This window comes from Cotesia typhae, unplaced genomic scaffold (genome assembly GCF_013202065.1).
Source record: "Cotesia typhae breed Kobodo isofemale line unplaced genomic scaffold, CoteBio_Ctyphae contig_43, whole genome shotgun sequence".
NCBI lineage: Eukaryota > Metazoa > Arthropoda > Insecta > Hymenoptera > Braconidae > Cotesia > Cotesia typhae.
In genome coordinates, this window is record NW_027423752.1 from 1,161,304 (window position 1) to 1,178,602 (window position 17,299).

Sequence of the window (17,299 nt, forward strand, 5' to 3'; positions counted from 1 at the left end):
ACTTTTCTTTCCAAAGGACAATAAATACTTGAAATTCTTTTGAAAAATTTTTTATATCGAGTTCGGATATGAGTCAATGATAAAAAATTTTAAGTCACTGCCGGATTATGATCCGAGTTTTTTATGAAAAAGTTTAGTAAATTTTGGAAAAAGAAAAAAAAACTGGAACATAATCAATAAAATTTGGTTACCTGAATATTAAAAAAGAAATTTGAATGCTCTTGAAAGGCCTTTGACAGTGACGGACTTTTACTTTCATTATTCATTATGTTATTATAGTTATACATATATACATATGCGTCATCTACAAGAGACATGGGACATGTAATGGTCCTTCGAAGGTGTGTCGGCCCCAGTGATGGGAAAGTGAAAAATCGAGCAGGACCAAGAAGAGTGAATGACTTTTCGGCGGATACCTTCAGGTTGAATTCTCCTGGTACCAGTACGACAATAATAATAATAAAATTTTTATTCAATAAATAAGTATTCTTGTTTTTCTCATAATTTTGGCTAAAATGTTGAAAAAAATAAAAAAAAATTTTATTGAAAAGTTTAAAAAGGTTTTTTTAATTATTTTTTTTTTTTTTTTTTTTTGGCCGAAATATTACAAAATCGAAAAAATTATATGGAATCTTTTTGGTAGAAAATTTTTTCAACAATATTTTCGTGTTTCTAATTTTTTAAACAGAATGTTAATTAAAAAAAAAAAAATGAGAAAATTTTATTAAAAAGTTTAAAAACAATTTTTTAATTATTTATATTATTAAAAAAATAAGCAAAATTTTATGGCCAGTGTGTTGATATGATAAAATGGGTTTTTATGGTTAAATTTGGTATCGTTGAAAAGGTCTTGACTTGAATTTGAGCCTTTTCAAGGTTTCATATCAATCTCACAAATAGTCAATTTATGATGATAAGTATTTAGGCTGCATTCGGAAATACTTTATCTCTAGATACATAATTAAGAAATGACCTTGTATCTCGTGAACTATTGACATTTTTAAAGATATAAGCTCTTCCCGACATTACACTCACCAAGACCTTTCATTTGAGTACCCACATCAATTTTTCATATATTTATATATAATATATATATGTATATATGAAAAATATATGAAAATGCATGTTGGTACTCAAATGAAAGCTCTTAATGAGTCTAACATCGGGATGAGCTTATATCTTTCAAAACGTCAATGGTTAAAAAAGTACAGTGCAATTTAACAAAAGTCATTATTTAACAAAAGTCACATAGTGACTGCGAGGTTGCTAGTTATTATTATTTTGGCCGAAATATTAAAAATATGAAAAAGTGATATGAGACCTTTTTCATAGAAGATTAAATTTTCTACAAAAAAAAGTTCTTATCAATTTTTTAATATTTTGAACATTTTGAACAGAATATTGTTTAAAGACAAAAAAATTTATTGATGAAATAAAAAAAATTTTTAATTAATAATAACAATGATAATAATAATAAAAATAATAATAAAGACATTTAAAAATTTAAATGCGAGCAATTGTCAAGCAATAATTTATTTAAATTAATGACTGGTGTATATTAAAGAATATGTAAGTGCCTCAACAAGTTTATAACTTAAATAGAAAATGCAACGGCCGAAACAACAAAACCGGCTCGCGAGTTGAATTAACATTTATTTCAATTACACCGATACTGGGCAAAGGCAAGGGGGTAAGGTAGGTAAGTCACTCGAGGGTTAGGTCCGCTTTTTTATAGTTCAACGTTTTTTTATCTAATATATGTAGGTAGTATATACATATATGTATATATGTATATAATATAAACCCCGTAAAATGTCACCCTTGTCACTCCTCAGGCAAAGTATTTACTGTCTGGTCCAGATTTTAGATTTAAGCTCGGTCCTCATAAATTTGAATTTAAATATAAATTATTCAAATTCAAATAGACCGTCTTGGTTCCAGAATAAGCGATTTTATTTGCAATAACTTTTTTTACGAGACGGGCTTTTGTTTACATGACTCTTTTAAGCCGTCTACTGCTCCTGATATGTACTACGGATAGGATAAGGAATACCGAATACAAAATAACAAACAAGAAATATCTGGAATAAGAAATAAGGAGGGAGACATACCAGTACCATACAACTAAAAAATGAATAATAAAAAAGCATATGAGGAACGCGCCAGACACGCGCGACCGTTGAAATCTTGAGCGGTAGCTTTAGCTCCTTTCTTTATCTTTTTCTTCTCCTCCTTCTTTTGAGCCTGCTTCTTCATTTCTTCTTTTATATTTATTATTATTATTGTTATTATTATTTAAAAAATTTGTTTAACTTTGTCAATAAAATTTTTTGATAATTGTTTTTTTCAATTCAGTATTCTGTCTAAAATATTAAAGATACGCGAAATTTGATCAAAACATTTTTGATACAGAATTAAATTTTTTACAGAAAAGGTCTTTTATCATTTTATCGTATTTTTAATGTTTCAGCCAAAATAACGATAACTACAATAATAACTGATGAAACTTTAAAACTCGTAAAAAAAATTTTTTTATTTTTTGTTTAAATCAATATTCTGTTCAAAGAATTAAAGATACGAAAAAATTGGTAAGAACTTTTTTTGTAGTATATTTAATTGTCTACAAAAAAGGTTTCTTATCATTTTTATGAATTTTTAATATTTCGGCCAAAATAATGATAATAATATAAATAACTTAAAAAATCTTTTTAAACTTTTCTATAAAAATTTTTTTTTTTGTTTCAATCAGTTTAAAATATTAAATACACGCAAAATTGAAAAAAATCTCTTTTTATAGAAAATCTGATTGTTTACAAAAAATATATTTTTTGGCATTTTTTAGAATTTTCAATATTTCGACCTAAATAATAATAACAATATAAATAATTAAAAAAATCTTTTTAGACTTTTCAATAAAATTTTTTTATTTTTTGTATAAATCAATATTATATTTAAAAAATTAAAGATATGAAAAAATTGACAAGAACTTCTTTCGTAGAAAATTAAATTTTCTACAAAAAAAGGTCTCTTATAATTTTTTCATATTTTTAATATTTCAGCCAAAATAATGATAATAAAAAAATCTATCAAATAAAAATGATATTATAATTTTTTTTTGTAATTTTGACGTATAAAAAAAATTATAATTAAATTATACTGAAGAAATATTTATTGACGCTTATTAACAATAAAACAGCAATAAGTAAAAGTATTACTTAAAAATCAAGTTGATTGCGGCTGAATATCCGGTTTGACCTTGAGACGTTCTTCATCTCGACTCATTAAGGCCCACGAGCTAATTACCTTAGTCCTGTTCAAAGGCTCGGTTCGTTCATTGGCGTGCGTCGAGTTCATTGAGAATGAGAATAAGCCGGTCCACGTCCATCCATCGGAACCAGCTCAAGGATTCGCCACAAGACAGAGGACAAGAGGATGAGAGGATTTAAAAAAATTTTAAATATGAGAGCAAACAACTGTTACAAATTCCGGCTCTTTCCCTGTCTCTCTTCCTGCCCGAGAACTCAAAAAATTACCTCTTGAAACTTCTAATTATCTTCGTCCTTATGTTTAATTATTTACCCCGAGTCCAAATTTTAATTATTTAACTTTTCAATTGGGCTCTAATTTTTGGCTATAAGAACTCGAGCCTAATCCTTGCTAAAAAAGTTTGTTTATGGTCCTCCGATGTCTTCGGATCGAGTTAGTAAATATCGCTCGGTAATTGTCGTTGTAATTAAAAGGAGAATTGCTATTTATGACCGAGGAAATAAAGATATCTATCTGCTCTAGACTGTTTAGAGTTTTTATATCTCTATTTTATTAATTAAGATATTTATTGTTGTTTCTTTTTTTTTTTTTTTTTTTTTTACTATTAGGTCGTTCGTCGAATTGTTTTACGAATTAGTAGCTAGAAAAGGAAGAATTAAATCATTTCTCGGTCGATATTGTCAAAATATTGCCTACAGCTTACGTAAGTGTTTAATTTTTTTATTACTGCAAAAACTCGGAAGTTTCGAGCTATGAATAACTTCAAGACTACTCAATTTTTATTTATTTACGTATAAGCCGAGTAGATGAAATTTTTGTACTCGTGTGTCAGTACACACACTCTGCTCGTTGCGTCGTATTTTAAAGCCATTTCTACTAAATCCAGAGTTTAATTCATTAGAAACAGTTCACATTAAAATTTCACATAATTTTTTTTTTTTTTTATTTTTTCTTAAAAATTTTTTTAATGAAAAAATAATTAATCAAGTTCTAGCCATATTACAAAAAATACTTAGAGACATAAAATGTATGATAAATGAATTTTCAATCAATTAAAAAAAATCCATTTTTCGCAACTCTAATACCCACACAGTAAAAAAAACTTCTTGCACCAAGAAAATTTTAAGGAAGACAAAAGTTATTTTGGAGCAAGAAGGAATTTTCTTGGCTCAAGAAACTTTGACTTCATTCAAGAAATTATCAATCTTCATTAATATTTTCTTGAGCTAAGAAAATTTACTCTTCACACGGAAAGAACAAGATAACACTGGATATCATCCCAGATTGTACTGAGTAAAAAAAAATTTCAGATAGTAGATAGTATAATCCAGATTACAATGAGTATAATCCAAATAGTAGCTAGTATAATCCAGATTACAATTAGTATAATCCAGATAGTAGTTAGTATAATCCAGATTACAATAGATATAATCCAGATATCACACAGTATAACCTGGATTATACTAGATACTATCTGAAATTTTTTTTCACCACAGATATCACTAAGTATAATTTGAAATGATATCCAGTGTGCACTCAAAAATTTTTTTTTTCAGTGCAAACTATTTTTTTCTTTCCGATAACTTTCCAAAATTTCTCATTTCTAAAACTTATAAATTTTTTCTAAAATTCCATTTCAAAAAGCGACACCTTCACGGTAATAATAATTTCTAAAAACAAAATTTAGCCACGCCAAAAATCGATATTCAAATACAATAAAGAAAGTTTCTCCTTCGTCGACCGCAGAACCAAAAATCGGTCATTTAGTCCAAATTATATTGTATTTCTTTTTCTATTTACGGTCTGGCTGCATTGTGCTTTAAATTGACTGTGATGCTAGAATCGCCAGGTTCTCCTATCACGCCCGCCCACAATAAGTAAAGTCAAAGTATACAGAGCATGCAGAGTATAGAGTCCGATGAAAGGACCGGAAACTCCGGGAAATCTTTTAGAGAATTTTCGCGCCAACAAGATGAATGAAGGAGATAAATAATAACCACAACCGGCATGACGGGAGGTCATTTATGTCACCGTAAATGGACAGATATATACCACTAAATAGTAAAAGTTTTACACTTTTACCGATTCAGCACAGTGTCCTCTATCCCCGACTCGTCCAATGCCGTTCAGTTTTACTCGGTAGGAGCCATCGCTATCACACTACACTCTTATAAAAAAAAAAAGAGAAAAATGAGAAAACGAAGACGATTTGCGCTCGGATGTCCTCGGGTGGTCCTCAATAAGCTTCCGATGGATTGAGCCACAGATCGTGTGGTGTTGCTGATTAATCTTCGCTCATATGTCACATATGAAGAATTGGAAGTAACAGAGACATCAAATAGGTCAATGACAATCAAAACATAAACATAAACAGACTTTTGGACTTTCAAAATTTGACTCCTTTTTTGAACTCAACTTTCTTTCACTTTGTTTGGAAAATAGTGTCCTGTGGGGTCAGAATGGTGTGGGTGGTCGGACGAAGGACGAAATTTGGAGATCCAACCGCAGATCTTAGTTTGGATGTAGATGGGTCTGAGATAGATTGTTTTGAGCGTCAAATATCGAATAATGTTCGGAAGGACCAGGACCAGCATTGATGCACGCTTGTACTTTTGCTCTCCAGACGGCAGGGGCTTTCTTTTCTTTTGTTTCTAATCAAGATTTTAGACGCCAGTCGCGTGACAGTTTACGGGTTTTTTGTTATCTTGGAAAATAATGCTCGCTGCTGCCGGAGTTTTTGGAATTGAGGTGTAAATTATAGGCTTTTGAGGGCAAAAAATGGGTTTGGGATAAGAAATGGTGACAATTTTGTAATGATCGAAATTTAGATAATTTTAGTGTAAACAAAATGATAAAATGATGACAACAATAATGACCTTTAATTTTATTTTTATTTTTTTATTTAAAAAAACTTCTCAAAGTCAATAAAATTTTCTTATTTTTTGTTTAAGGGGTTATTCTGGTCTAGAAGCATGAATTTCAGGTAATTTTTTGAAGTGTCGTAAAAAAAGGCAATCAACATTTTTACTGTACATTTCTTTATAAGTTATTTAATAACATTATAAGAATATAGAACAAAATAAAAAAAAAATAATAATAATTTATTGCATAGAAATTTAATAAAAATTATTTTGATCAAATCGACCAATTTTTCAGACAAAAAAAATATTTATGCTTATTATTATTATTATTATTATTATTATTATTATTATGTTATTAAATGCTCAGGGGGGTTATCCCCGGAGTCCGATTCTCCGAGGGCCCAGCCTGAGCTCCATCCGTTACTGCTGGACCACTCCGCACAACAAGGCGAGAGAACCAAGTATAACACCTTTCTGCATCCTAACTGCCAAGAACTCAGCTTTTGATGAGCAAGCTGGAACTTTGGCAAGTGAGGATACAAAAGACTGTTTCATCCCTCCTAGGACGCCAACAATCAGGGCGACAAGCCTGACACGGTAACCTGGGTAAAGTTTGCCAATTTCAAACAGGAGATCCTGATATATTTGTCTTTAGTGCTCTTCTTTGGCTGAGATGTTGTATTCAGCCGGGGCCGAGAACTCAATGACTAAATGTCACGAGTGGCCTTGTCGAAGAGCACAAATCAGGTTTGTTGTGATCTATCCGCCGGGTTGTTGCAAATGGCATGTTCCAATAAATTTTGCAACTGTCATTCTCAACAACCTGGGGAATATCTCCTGGCAAATAAGGCAGCACTGGTGTCACGTCAATACCGCAGCAATGACGAAGATAGTAGTACAGTACTCTCAGGGCAGCATTGTGACGCTGGATATATTATTATTATTATTATTATTATTAATTTTTTAGAAAAGATAATATAATTTTATTTGCATAAATTTGGTTTAAAATTTTTTGGTTTAAAATTTTATTTTGCCTTCAGCAAAACTTACGTCTCATATATATTTTTTTGTTTTTTTTTTTGTAAATAATTAGGTTGCTAAATACTTAATCTCTCGCTTCAGGTGGTTTTATATCACAAATCTCTGAGACAAGAAGGGATATTCTAGGGACTGGAGATTCCAGATTACTCTAGTTTTAGTATAGAGGTTCGTTGCCTCGTGGGCCCATTGTTCGACACCCGCATGCCATAGATTTAAGACAACAACTACAACTAAGACTTAAACTAGGATCTGGTAGAAACGGTGTCCCGTAGCGCCGAATTCTTCATGCTGATTTAAATCTTGAAATGTCAAACATTTAAAACAACTATATTAAAAAATAATTATCTATCCTATCCCAACCTCATCTTCATATATTTAATTATTATTATTGCTAGTACTATAAAGATCAATACTTAAAATACAAGGATTGTTATTTAAACATGTAAATAAATATGTTTTTATTATTAATATAAAACCAACCGGTTTTTTTACAAGCGCCGACAGGATAATTACCGATGATATTCACAGGATCCTACGGGTGGTCCTGTCTTTGTATTAACACTATTTTTTTTACAGGAATAAAACAATTAACAGCTTTTGATTTTTTAAATACCCTATAGGATTTTAGGTTATTACAATTGATGAAATTATTTTTTTAATTAGTTTTAACGTGAATTAATTATTCTATAAAAATTTTAGTTCACAAAATTGATGGTTTGATATTTTTGAGAGAATTTTTTGACATAATACTGTTAAAAAAATATTTTAGATGATATTATAAAAAAGATATTTCTCACAAGATAATTTTGTGATATTTTTAATCCGATATTTTTGAAAAAAATTTTTTTTTTTGAAATTTTTCAAATGATATTAGTGACAGGATATTTTGGAAAGGATATTTTTAATTTTATATTTTTTAGAGGATATTTTAAAGGTGATATTTTTAATTACATATTTTTGAGAAGATACTTTAAAGGGGAAATTTTTGAAGGAATCCTTTAAAATTATAATTTTGAGAGGACATTGAAAGAAAATAATTTTTATCCACAATTTTTTAAATTAGATTTTTATGATATTTTTCACGTTGAATTTTTTAGAAGATATTTTTGAGAGGACTTTTTAAAGGTAATATTTTTAATTTTATGTTTTTGAAAGGATATTTTAAAGGTGATATTTTTGAGGAAATATTTTTAACATGATATTTTTGAGAGGATATTTAAAGAAGATAATTTTTATCCGATATTTTTGAAACTATATTTTTCATATTAAATTTTTTAGAGGATATTTTAAAGGTGATATTTTTAATTTTATATTTTTGAAAAGATATTTTAAAGGTGATATTTTTGAGGAAATATTTTTAACGTGATATTTTCGAGAGGATATTTTAACGAGGATATTTTTGCTCTAATATTTTCTAAATTACATTTTTATGATATTTTGTTAATGATATTTAAAATACGACATTATTGATAGAATATTTTTGATATGATATTTTCAATAAAATTTTCCACTAATACTCCCTTAAAACAAACCCCAAAAATTTCTTCAAATTCCCCAAAAATCTTTCAAAATTTCCTAAAACATTTCTTCTTCATCCAGCAATAAAAATTAATCCCACAAACCTGACCAAAATTTAAAGATTTTAAAGACCGCGAATTAAAACACAGATTGGATCGGCACGCGAACCTCCAAGTATCCTCGTGTGGTCTTCTTTGAAAAGATTACTGCCCGAGATTATTAGCAGAGATATTTTATAAAATTTACGGTGATTTGAATTCTTCCCAGTGATCTGCTATCGAGTTTTAAGTTTTATAATTGTTAATACGAATATTAACGATACCAGCAAGCGATACTAAAACACAAGTGCATTAGCATCCACCTTAGATGGTAGTTTAAATCTTCGGTTTACGATTGAGGAGCCAGAATTGCAGTGGGCAACGTCTTAATTAAAATTACACCAAAAAAAAAAAAAAAAAGCATTGCAGACCCAATTCGATATCAATTTGGCGCCATTTCGATCTCTATCGGCGGAACAAATGAACTAGTTAACAACTAACAAGGAACTGACTGGTGCAGAGCAAGGTAAGATTGTACCAGTAAAGATCGGCACCGATATAATGTCTTCTTGCATCTCCTCTGTCGGCATCGCCACGATTTCAAGATTGTCGATGGTGGACCTGTTTATTTTTTTGGGACACTGAGGCTATGGTCATGTTAACTGAAATAATAAGCCGTTTAGGTGGAACTAACTTATTAACATGATGTCGACAGAAATTCCAGTGTTCTAAGCTTATCGCTCGGGCTTATCCGATCGTTAATGATTTGGCGACCAGATAAATTGGTCTCATTTTTCTTCGATCCTTGTCACTTTTTTCTCTAGCCTTCATTTTGTGTCACGTGTTTCGACACTTTTTGGAATTTTACTTAATCCTCGAAAATTTTTAAAAAATAACATTTCAGTAAAAAATTTTTTTCTTTTTTTTTTTTTAATAAAAAAAAAGTGTCATTTTTTAAAAAATTACTCTCTAATTTTTCTACTTTTTACTCCCTCATTTATAAAGTGAGTTATTGGATCCCGAACCTCCCACTTTACTCCCACATTTCAGATCTTAAATTTATCTGAAAATACGGCAGTCGAAATTTTGCGAGGAAAGTTGTTTTTTTCAAAATCTTCAGGGTCCCAGGGAGGTCGTCATGGATCTTCTCAATTTTTCGGGGTTTAATTTTTAAAGTATAGACTGGACTTTTACTAGTTCCAACCTTTTTAATTTGGGGGTAAATTTTTGATGAGCATATCGAGAACTATGAACGCCTTTGTATTTTTTAAAAATTACAAAATTTTTGACAGTTTAATATTTAATAACTAATTATGGTAAAAATTTAAGGTTCATATTTGTTTACAATAAAGTTAAAAAAAAATTTTTTTTAATTAGTTGAATCTCTAGGCTACCCCAGAATTTTTGCTACTTTTTATTAAAAATCTTCAATAAATTCATTTTGATAATGTGACGTCATTTCCGGCGAGCTCTCGGAAAAAAAGATGCGTCCGCGTGATCAGTTGGACTCCAAGCATGATCATTTGAAGTGAAAAAAAAAAAATATGTGCTCTAGTTAAGACTTCAAACTAGGTTTTGAACGGAAGAAAAAAAAATTGGATTTTTGGCAGAGGTTTTTACAAAAAAAATAAAAAATTTGGCTAAAATTTCGCGGAATTTTTTTTTTAAATCGTTGTAATTAAAAAAAAAAATCTTCCGTTCAAGATATTGTAAGTTATATCTCAAAGATCTATCTAAAATTTTATCAAAATCGGTTTAGTAGTTCTCGAGGAATCGTGGGTACCGTTTTTGAAAATATAGTTTTGAGAAAAACACGTTTAAAGTTTTGTAACCCCTTAAAGTAGATATATTATTAATTATCTATATTATTAAGAAAATAAGAAAAATTTTGTGGCCAGTGTATTTATGTGATAAAATGGGTTTTTATGGTTAAATTTGGTATCGTTGAAAAGGTCTTGACTTGAATTTGTGCCTTTTCAAGGATTCATATCATTCTCATCAATAGTCAATTTATGATGATAAGTATTTAGGCTGCATTCGAAAATACTTTATCTCTAGACACATAATTAAGAAATGACCTTGTATCTCGTGAACTATTGACATTTTTAAAAATATAAGCTCATCCCGATGTTCCACTCATCGAGACCTTTCATTTGAGTACCCATATCATTTTTTCATATATTTATATATATTATATATATTATATATATATGTATATATGACAAATATATCAAAATGCATGTGGGTACTCAAATGAAAGCTTTTGGTGAGTATAACATCGGAATGAGCTTATATCTTTAAAAATGTCAATAGTTAAAAAAGTACAGTGCAATTTAACAAAAGTCATTATTTAATAAAGCAAAATTTGATTTATTTGTAGTAAAATTATTTATTTAAGAAATACTAAAGTTATTTTGGAGCAAGAACAAAACTTTTTTTTGGGTCAAGAAAATTTGACTCAATCCAATAAATTTTCAATCTTCCTAAATATTTTTTCGAGCCAAAAATTATTTTTTTTTCAACAAAAAAAAAAAAGTTTTCATAATAAAATTCAATTAAAAATCAAGCAAATTGTTATCAGTGTCCCTTTTACATTGAATCCTCGATTAACTAATTATTAAATAACATCAAAAGCAAACATATTTATCGTAATCGAAGCACTATTAGCATTCACCTGTACAAACTGGCTGCAGGGTTGGATAAAATGAATACTCGATTGATACAAGCCGATCAAGGATTTATTTATTCATTCATATACACACATATATAAATAAATACCAGATACCGATTCGAAGGATAACTTCGTTAGTTCCTACAACTTTGTTCAATGCCCAATCCAGTGCATAAATATATTTACTCGATTGAATAAGTAACATCGAGACGGAGCCTGGATGTATAATATATTAACCAAGTAGGCGTGTTCTCTTCTCAAGCCCTTTAGTCTTGCAAAGTTCATTTGGAACTCTCACACCTATACCAGTAATATATTTATGCAGCTCTCGTATTAATTCACATTCACCGATTATCGCATCCTCGGGCCCTAGTATGAGCTAAAGCAAAAGCTGAGCCTCGAGAGTACTGTCTTATATGCTCATCCTTATATATGTGTTAAATATATGTGAATGTGTATATGTATAAATGGGTCCCTAAAGGATCAAGGATCGAAGAGTTCCCGGCGCGCGAAAGCAGTCGTACATGCCAAAAGGAACTCGATGTCTTCGTTATCTCACCTCGTGGGGTCCATACCATTCTCAACATATATGTATATATAAATATATATGCCTTTATTTATAGTGTCCATATGCGGACTTGGACTTTTGGAAGTTGACTTGGGGACCCGGTACGTGTACGGACACCTTACGCGGGATATCAACATGATAAAATAAAAAAAAGTGGGCAATGATTGGTCATCACGCGACCTAACTGTCCAAGTCTTCTTCTACAAGAGTGTGTAGGCTACTTTAAATTAAATACCAACTCACTTCTCTTTTTCTCTTTCGAGGTGTATAGTGTTTGAAATTTTAAATTCGCGATTGTATACTCGGAATATATTTAACTTATTTAAATTATGCTTCCACACAGAAAAAAAAGTTCACTTGAGCCAAGAAAATATTTTTCTTCCTAATTATTTTTTTGAGCGAAAAAAAAATTTTTTTTGACACGAAATTTCACTTATCCCAACAAAATTAATTCTCTTGCTTTAAGAAATATGTATCTTGATCCGAGAAAATTTATTTAAGTCAAGAAAATCTTGTTGTTTTGAGAAAATTTAGCCTCTTGCTCCAAAAAATTTAGTTCTTGATAGAAGTAAATTTTCTTGTCTTGAGAAAATTTCTCTCTTATTCCAAAAAATTAAATATAAAGATAGAAATAAATTTTCATTAATATTTTTATTAATTAACATGTCAAATGGGAAGATCAAATAATATTGAATCATTTTTTTTCATTCAATATGTATATTTGCACGCTAAAATAATATAAAATGGGTATCAAATATTCAAGAGAAAAATTTTCTCAAGGTGAGAAAATTTTTTCTCAGCTGAAGTAGGTGGCGCTGCTTCCCTAAAGTATCTAAAAATCTTGATCAAATATAAAAATGTATTGTATCAAGTATTTATGATAATTTGAATTAAGAAAAAATTACTTTCACCAAGAATAGAATTTTTTTAAAAATTTTTATTTCGGCCAACACAACTTCGGTCTTCCTTCAAGCACCCGAAAATTTTCTTGAGCCAAGATTTTTGTTCTCCAGTCAAAAAACTTTTCTTTCTGTGCAATGATTTTTACAAGAAGAATTTTTTTCAGGATTAGTATTAATTTTTCATGAAAATACATATTTTTTTAAAATTTATTTGACCAAAAGTTATTATAAAATTCCTTGCTACAGAATTGAAATTTAAAATAATTAGTTTGATAATGATTTTTAAGCTATTAGGCATTAACTATCATCCCGCGTGTAGTAATAATCCCTATTTTGTCTATACTTAAGACTCTAACGCTCTCTTTCTCTCATTATCCCGTTTTTTACCTCTAGTATCTTCGACCGGTGTATTTAATCGTCAAACAAAACTTGAATCTTCCTCCGGAAACTCAAAAAAAATCCACCCTTCAAATACTTGACTCATTTCCTCTGAAAAATCTGTTTCAATCGATACTTTGAGGGCCCTAGGTGGTCAAAAATTCTCTCGGTCATTTATCAATTCTATTAGAAGATAATTTTTCATTTTTGATGTGATGAGAAAATTTTTTATTTGTGTGAAAATTATCACGGCTTATCACAAACTTTAAATCAAAATTTTGGAGATTATAGAAATTTTTTCTCAAATTTTACTCAAAATTTTTTTCTCTATTTTCTCACGCCATATATTCAAGTCCACGATTGTCCAACTTCCGATGGTCAGTGGTAATTTTTCAATCCAAATTTTTTTATATCATCAGTGCTTTAGTATTATAATTTGTCGGAAGCATTTATTTAATTTAGTAACAATTGCAATATTTACCTATTTTTTGATTCAATAATTTTGACAAAAAATTTGACCTGATATTGCCATATGTGACTTAATATGGTCATATACGATGGAATATGGTCATATATAACTTTTCCACTAAATTTAGTTTTGAAAATATCCAACAGGTGGCGCATGGTCGCTTTATCTTTTCGTTAGAGGAGAATTAAATCTTTTAAATTAAGTTATTAAATGAAAAAAAATTCTTGTGTTCTTTTAAGTAGCTTATCTGACTTTTATTTTTAGTTTAATCAACCAATTTTTATTTACTAAAGCATGTTAATTATCCAAATTTCTAGAAAAAAAAAATTGTTTTAAAGAATTAAATTAACAAATTTTTTTTTATTTCTTGATTCAACAATTTTGACAAAAAATTAGACCTGACATTGCCATGTATGATGGAATATAGCCATATATAACTTTTTCGCTAAATTTAGTTGTGAAAATATCCAACAGGTGGCATATGGTCGCTTAATATTTTCGTTAGAAGAGAGTTAAATTTCATAAATTGAGTTATATAATGAAAATAATTCTTGTGTTCTTTTAAGTAGCTTATCTGACTTTAATTTTCAGTTTAATCAACAAATATTTGTTTACTGAAGCATGTTAATTGTCCAAATTTCTAGAAAAAAAATTATTTAATTGGTATAATAAATTAAATAAATAAATAATTTTTTTATTCGTTAAAATAACTTGATATGGCTATTTATAACTAGATCAGAAAATTTCCCCACAGAAAATTCACTATCAAATCATCGGCTGAAACAATAACAACTGACAGTTTTCTGACCATAATCCTCTACAAGAAACTAATAAAAAAATCGAAACCTGATGATATCGACAAATTCAAAATCAAACTTTCCACCTATAATCGACAATCACTTTCAAAATTTTTCCCAGCATCCAGGACAACAAAGTGCCGGATGTTGTTAACTTCAATTTAAAAAAAAAGAAACAGTGAAGAGTCCAAGAGTAGTCTCTACAAAAACAAAGTGCTTCCGGCGAAGAGTGTCCGTACTTGAGGATCTCAGGATGACAATTGGAAGTTATTTATACTTGGCAGTGAATGAGACTACTCTGAAAATGAAAACATGCTAAGTGGAATGAGATGAAAGAAGTTTTAAGCTGGGTCGAAATATTCAGTCGGTTCTGCATGATGATGAGCAGGTCTCAGTCTGGGTCCTTGCTTTCGGATGAAGGGTAGTAATTGAAGTTAAACGAGATAGCTCGGCATTCATCAACCATCCAGTGTCTTGACAATGAACTTCTGGCCCTATCTAGGGGCAAAGTGATCCAGGGCACCACAAAGTGTATGAACATGGCTTCAATCTCGTTGAATATTCAGAATCCGGCACACACGCCTCTAGCGACAGACAATGGCGCTGCTGGAGTCGTTAGTGTTATATCTGCTAGAATGGAAGTTACCGAGAGAGATTCGATTGTTATGGCTTTCGGGCTTTGTAATAAGGCTAAAAAATCCTTTTTGTCTTATTATATGGTGGATGTCGGGTGGGGGAAGGACGGGGGTGAACTTGTTCGGAATTCAATGACGTTAAACAATTACGCCTCAAAGGTTACGGTCAACCGGTAAATTACGCTTTTAATAGTCTTGTCAATGCTTTTTAGTTTTTATTATTTCTACTGACTGGGAAGGAGCTCCTTGTTTTTTATAGATGTTTACACAAATAACCATAATCACCTTTCCGTAGTTAAGTCTTCGTTATTCTTTGTTTGTAAGTGTAAGGTACCGCAGGGTAATAAGGTGCTTTAATGTTAATCATTATTGAAGTGATTTTTCTTCAAAATATCAACAAAAAATGGTAATTTTTCCTGTAGACAAAAATAAAATTAAACAATTTAAAAAACTGTAACAATTCGGATCACACTAAAGTTAGCTGACGATTGTCAACTGTTTAAATTTTTATAGCAAATCAATGACAATAAAAAAAATTAGGAAATTGACCCTAAAGGCCATCCCTGTAACTTTCCGCTAATTCCATACTTAAGTGCTCAAAATTGCACTTATTACGGGTATTTGGCATTTATAAGGGTAGGACCATTCAGGTTTAGTCGAGTAGGAGAAAATGTGACCTTATATATCTGGAGTAACGACAAAAAATAACAAAGTCGTCATGATAAAAGTAACGCGGACTGGTAATTTATCTAACGGCGCATCTATTCCAGAACCTATGGAGATCCGAATAATATCCAAAAACCCGTTGCCAAAATCACTACCATTGTGGATTACTAAAATCACGAACGATACCACTAAAATAAGAATTGTTATGCTAATAATTCCAAAATTTAAAAATGTTTCATAGTTTTTAATTGTCCAAACAATACTTTTGCGATGAGTGAGAATCATGAAGCAAGTTTAACGATTCAAATTTATAAAATCGACGTTGGATATTGGTTCAAGTATGCAAACATTTAAAGCCAAATCATACACTGATGGAAAATTTATGTTGACTCAAGAGATATTTTCTTGATCTAAGAATTTATTTTGGAAGACAAATGATTATTTTGCTTTAAGAATTTCTTGCCTTGATTTAGATTTTCTTGGCTTAAGAGCTATATTACCTTCAATCGATACATTTACTTTTTCAACCAAAATAACATTATCGTTTAAAAAACTTAAAATAATTCATCAAAGTATATTTCAAAAACTAAATAGTCTTCAATTGTTATACCGAAAAAAAATTATTTCTTGGAAATAAGTAAATTAATGACTCAAAAAAAAACCATTGTTAACACAAGTCGGTAACATCTTGAATCAATGTTATCGCCTATCTTGAACCAAGAGACAAAAATTCTTGAAAGAAATATATCTATATCTAGTTTCAAAAGTTCAAATTATGAAGAAAAAAAGTTTCTTGAATCCAGATTGTTTTCTATCAGTGTATGTACTATCCATTAATCTCTTTAAATACCCAAATGCAGTATGATTAATCCAGTAACCTTTTTGATCATAGTTAACCTTTTTAATAATAGGTTAAAATTTTTTTTTCTTGAATTAATTTAACTTTTTTATCGTGTAATTTTTATGTAAATTTTTTTTTGTCTAACCTTAATCCAGAGTTTAAAAATTTGTGAATATTTTCATGAAATTCAGTACAAAAAATCTGTCCAAAACTTTCTCACCATTATCAAAAATTTCGAGAATGTCCGTAAAAAATCGGTGTATCAACAATTAAAAAAATCTGAAAAATATGTGTCACACCGTGTCACAGGATTATATATTTTCACTCCAAGCTAAACTTATTCTCTCATCGTGAGAATTTTATAAAAATTACCAAAAATAATTGCAAGGCTACAATCACCCTCACCCCTAAATTCCGATTTGTTCGGCATACTCAGCACTCGGTAACGGATCCGGTAATCCCCCGTAAGAAAACAAATCAACGCAGCTATAATGTAAGAATAAATGAAAATGAAAAATAAAAAAAAAAGTAATGGCATAGAGTTTGCTCAGGACCTACAAAAATATTATCGCAAGCCTGGATTTAATCCAGATAGAATTATATATATATATATATATATATATATATATATATATATATATATATAT